Source organism: Oryctolagus cuniculus, chromosome 8, assembly GCF_051225735.1.
Source record: "Oryctolagus cuniculus isolate XC-2025 breed Fujian yellow rabbit chromosome 8, ASM5122573v1, whole genome shotgun sequence".
Classification (NCBI taxonomy): domain Eukaryota; kingdom Metazoa; phylum Chordata; class Mammalia; order Lagomorpha; family Leporidae; genus Oryctolagus; species Oryctolagus cuniculus.
In genome coordinates, this window is record NC_142874.1 from 98183994 (window position 1) to 98188788 (window position 4795).

Sequence of the window (4795 nt, forward strand, 5' to 3'; positions counted from 1 at the left end):
TCCTAGAACATGTAGGATAAATTTGGAGTTGAGAATAAAGGAAATTTTGAGGTTTTTCTTTATACACTTATGGAAATCATTAAACAACTTGAAAATGAGGCTGCATTTTCATTTATTTTGCCAAGCAATTTTACCAAGACTGCCAATCCCTCACTTAAATTATAAACTCCACATCTTGACTTGCATCTCATTCAGAAGCATCACATTCATTATCCAATGAAAGATATAAAGCCTCTGAAAATCATAGAACAGATTGTTTAATAGAAATATTCCCTATACAGCAGAATATGACATTAGGTAATAAAACAGTCTTCCATTCTGTGGCTTCCCACCATGTGGTCTCAGTCTGCCTGAGAGTGAAGCAGGCATTTATTACTTCACATGTCCTCTGATACTTTGGGATTATCACTTAATTAACTCAGTATAAATAGATTGAACAAGTGGTGCAAATCTCAGTGGACACAACACTTAGAATTCTATGATGAATCCTCAAAAGGAATCCTGGAAAATGAACTAACAAGAAACAGAGACGTGACACCTGCTTTGGATCAGGATTTGAGTTTATGATAAACACTTTCTTATTTTTCCACACATCTTTTTCAGTCCTGGCTGGCACATTTAGAAGTAATAAATAGATAAACAGACATTAACTGAACTGTTATAGGACCTTCTCCATGCTTTTCTGTTTGCCACATGCTTTTTGAAATGTTCTACTATGATAAAATTTAATAAAATTCAGCACGGCCATTAGCTGATGACAAATATATACTTTAATAATGTAGACTTTGAAGAATATACGTAGTTCAGTTGATGTAAAAGTACCAGAAAGATATGTTAACTAACATGATTCAGATTTATTATTTTTTAAAGCTCCTGATAAAAGTGAACTTAAACATATCAATTAAACCTCTCTGGGACCATTTAGGAATCTGATTCAACACATTTTGAGAGTGCCTTCATACGATAGATTTTATAATCTGATTAAGTTAGAACAAAAAATCATACCTAAATGTTTTAATCCAAATTGCTTCTAAAAGCAAGCATTAAAAAAATTCAAAAACATATAATGCAATTTTATCAAAACTGTATCTTAAATGCATGCTTTGATAGTAACCCTTCCAGGACTTTATTGTCAGTGGCCTTTCTAAATGGAAATAAATATTCATATCAATTGTTACCAAAACTGCACTGGGCATTTTATAGTTTAATATATCCTTAAGTATATAAAGAATAGCAAACTGAAGCAAAATTTTACCGACTCTGCCCATAATTATTTTAAAGGTTACATGAACCAGTACATTTGTGTTTGTTTCCAAGGCCAAACGGATGGCTTAATAAATGAAGCATTGAGTAAGGAACATCTCAATTCCACAGAAGTCCCTTCCGAACCCTCCCAGGATGTCTCAGATACAGATCAATTGAATACATCAAAGTCTGTTATGCAGAGATTGTTTTTCCCTACTGATGCTAAAAGAGAAAGAAAGTACTCATTTATAAACTGAGATGTTTAAATAAGGCATTCTGAGAGTCTATTTTGCTTGGACAAAACTTCCGATTGCTAACAGTCGGGGACTCTAGGGGGTCATCTATTTCAATAAGCTGTTTGTATATATTCATCCTAAAGTTCACAGGCTTCTATGTGAAGTGACTGCAGGGTCATCATACAATGAGTGACATCACAAGATTGTTCTGGTAAATGAAATAATGGATAAAAATAACAGAATGCTGTTTAGACTTTCTTTAAGGTCATTATTTTATATAACATTTACCATCACATTCATGAATTTTCATGTTCTCTCATTTTCTCACATCCTATTTCTTGACTTACCTGTAAATTAGAAATAAGATGGGAATTATAAAGTCACTTAGTTACTAGCACAGTATTAAAGTAATCAATTTTACTCCCTCCTTTCCCTTTCGAATGTATTAGAGAAATTCTTTGTAGGAGTGATACCTGTGGAAATGGGGACTTTCTATAAGAAATGAGCTTATGCTTGGAGGTAAGAATGGAGACAATCTAGGCAGCAGTTCTCATTTTGAGTTTATGACTGAGCAAGGCATGTCTGGAGGAGAGAATATGAGGACTAGTATCGTTCTTGAACACTGAGGACAAATTAAGAGGGTGACCCCGTAACCAGAATCCTTACAAGATAGAACCTTGATGTTTGTTGTTGAGCTGCAGTGTGTTAATGTCTTGTACAGCTGAGTTTTACTTTTAAAGAGGGCTCACTTTTTCCTCCTTTCACAATAGAGTTTTTGTTGTAGAGCCTATCTTTGTGGTCAATAGGTATATGAGGACGACAAATGCACAAGCTACATTTTGTGATGCCAAAACACAATGTCATTCTGTGGCACTTGATAATTTTTTTTACAAAACCTCTTACAGTAAAAATAAATCATATAGAAGCACAAAAAAACTTGAAATAGGCTTGTCAAATGATGCAAATTCATCCTTTTCCAGGGAAGCAGAAGGTAAACCATCCTGCTTCATTGCCACTTGCACTCTGCTGGGTTTTGATCCTTCTTTGGATCATAGTCTGGATCATTTTCCTCATCTCCTTCTTCTTCCCCTTCCTCGTCTGCTTCTTCATCTTCTTCATCATAATCATCATCATTATCTTCAATAGCCTCTCCAGTAAAGTATAACACTGACCTTGGGATGATACATTCATGTAAAAAGTGACCAATTTCAAAGTCTGCGGCAAGGATGGCTTCAGCAGCATCATCCAAATCTCCACTCTCAGGAACTTCAGGAGGGGCAAAAAATTAGCAGTGTCATTGGAACCTGTTTTAGTCACAGTACAAACTGTCCCACTTCACTTGTGTTTCTGCTTCTTCTTAACAGTTTCAAAATAACGTTCTTTTCTTTTTCCAAATCTGTCTGCCACATCATACAACCCATAATTTCTGATCAGTCAAAAGAAAAGAGATCAGAATCCTCTGGTTCTGATCTCATCCTATATGTCTTTATGAACACTTCATTTGTGAAATATTCATTGGGTTCAAAGTGAATGCTAAGGCAAGTTTCACAGGCTGCCCTGCATCATAGAACTTCACTTTAATATCTGTCAAGTGCTTTAGAATAGGTTCACCATGTTCCTGCACCATGTCACTGAGCAAGCCAACATTCTTTTTTTTTTTTTTTTCTTTTTTTTTTGACAGGCAGAGTGCACAGTGAGAAAGAGAGACAGAGAGAAGAAAGGTCTTCCTTTGCCGTTGGGTCACCCTCCAATGGCCACCGCGGCTGGCACACCGCGCTGATCCGATGGCAGGGCCAGGTACTTCTCCTGGTCTCCCATGGGGTGCAGGGCCCAAGGACTTGAGCCATCCTCCACTGCACTCCCTGGCCACAGCAGAGAGTTGGCCTTGAAGAGGGGCAGCCGGGACAGAATCCGGCACCCCAAATGGGACTAGAACCCAGTGTTCCAGCGCCGCAAGGTGGAGGATTAGCCTAGTGAGCCGCGGCGCCGGCCGCCAACATTCTTAAAAAACAGTCAATCAAAATTCAGGAATTCCTTGGGGGTCTTCTTTTTCTTCATCCTTTTTCTCATCTTTATCTTGCTTTTTTTTTTTTTTTTTCTTTCAACTCCTCTGAAATTTCATCTTCCTAATCTGGTTTCCATTCACACTCTTCTGTAGAATCATGAATTGTATTCATAATCTCAAATCGCTTATCAAATAGAGGCTGATAGAGAATAGCATACTTCCTTTCAAGATCATGAACTTCCTCATAGAAATTGGCTTTTATCTGTGCACATTTAAGTTGCAGGTTTTTGAAAGCATTCACTCCTGTTTTAACTACCCTGGGCAGGCTTTCAATGTATCCTGTGTGTGTTTCTACCAAACCATCAAGTCTTTCTTGAAGAGTTGCAAGAATCTGAGGATTTTACGTCATCTGAACAGTCAGTTGACATGATTTGATTTTTGTTTCTTCACCAGTTTCTTCTTCTTCTTCATCCAAATCTTGATCAAGTTCAGACTGTTCTTTGTATCAGTGTCTGCCATGGTGTAAGAACTCCAGATATCTGCTGCTTTCTCAGGGTGCCAAGAATTAACAGAAGTGGAGCCTTAACTCAAATCCGGGCACTCAGATATTGGTTATGGGAAATGGTGTCTTAAGCAGCTGTACCAAACGTCCAATCGGGCTGCTAGTAGAGGGAGCCAGGAGGCCAGAGCTGTGCAGCCAGTGACTGAGGGCGACCGCAGCGGCCGGCGGGAGGAGCAGGAGGCAGCGCCGCACACAGATGGTGCTAAAACAGTGAATTAGTGGCATTTTAATAACATATAAGGGTTACTTACTTAATCAATAAGTCTTGGATTACTTTGTTTATTTTTTGCATTTCTCATCTACACATATCAAATATACAATGTTTTCTGTTTGTTTTTTCTTATAGATGAATTTTTCTTTTATCCTTTCAAACTCTTAGTATTTTGAGATATTTTCACTCTGTTATTAAAAGACTCTTTCTTTAAAAAGTATTTTAGGTCTAGTAATAATACTTAAGGAAAACTTACAACAGGTCTTTAAAATGCTATCTACTAGACATATGTCTTTATTCCTTGATCTTCTATTCCATTCTGTGTGCCTGCATTCACTCCATGCATTAAACAAATTAGTACCTGCCAATATTCATTTCTGTTATTTTTTCTTAAGTATTGATATTCTGACAGGGAAATAAAAAGAATTGGACGTGTCAAGATGATATTGAACTCCACTAAGTCTTACTTTTCAAGATAACTTTTTAAAAAGGCAAACATAAAACAAAAGGATAACTCTGACATTGTTATCACCACT

At 37.0% G+C, this 4795-nt stretch overlaps 1 pseudogene; it reads right to left on the reverse strand.

Annotated features, from left to right (window-relative positions):
* Positions 1 to 2460: 2460 nt before the first annotated feature.
* Positions 2461 to 4020, reverse strand: LOC100339665 (nucleosome assembly protein 1-like 1; annotated as a pseudogene).
* Positions 4021 to 4795: the final 775 nt, after the last annotated feature.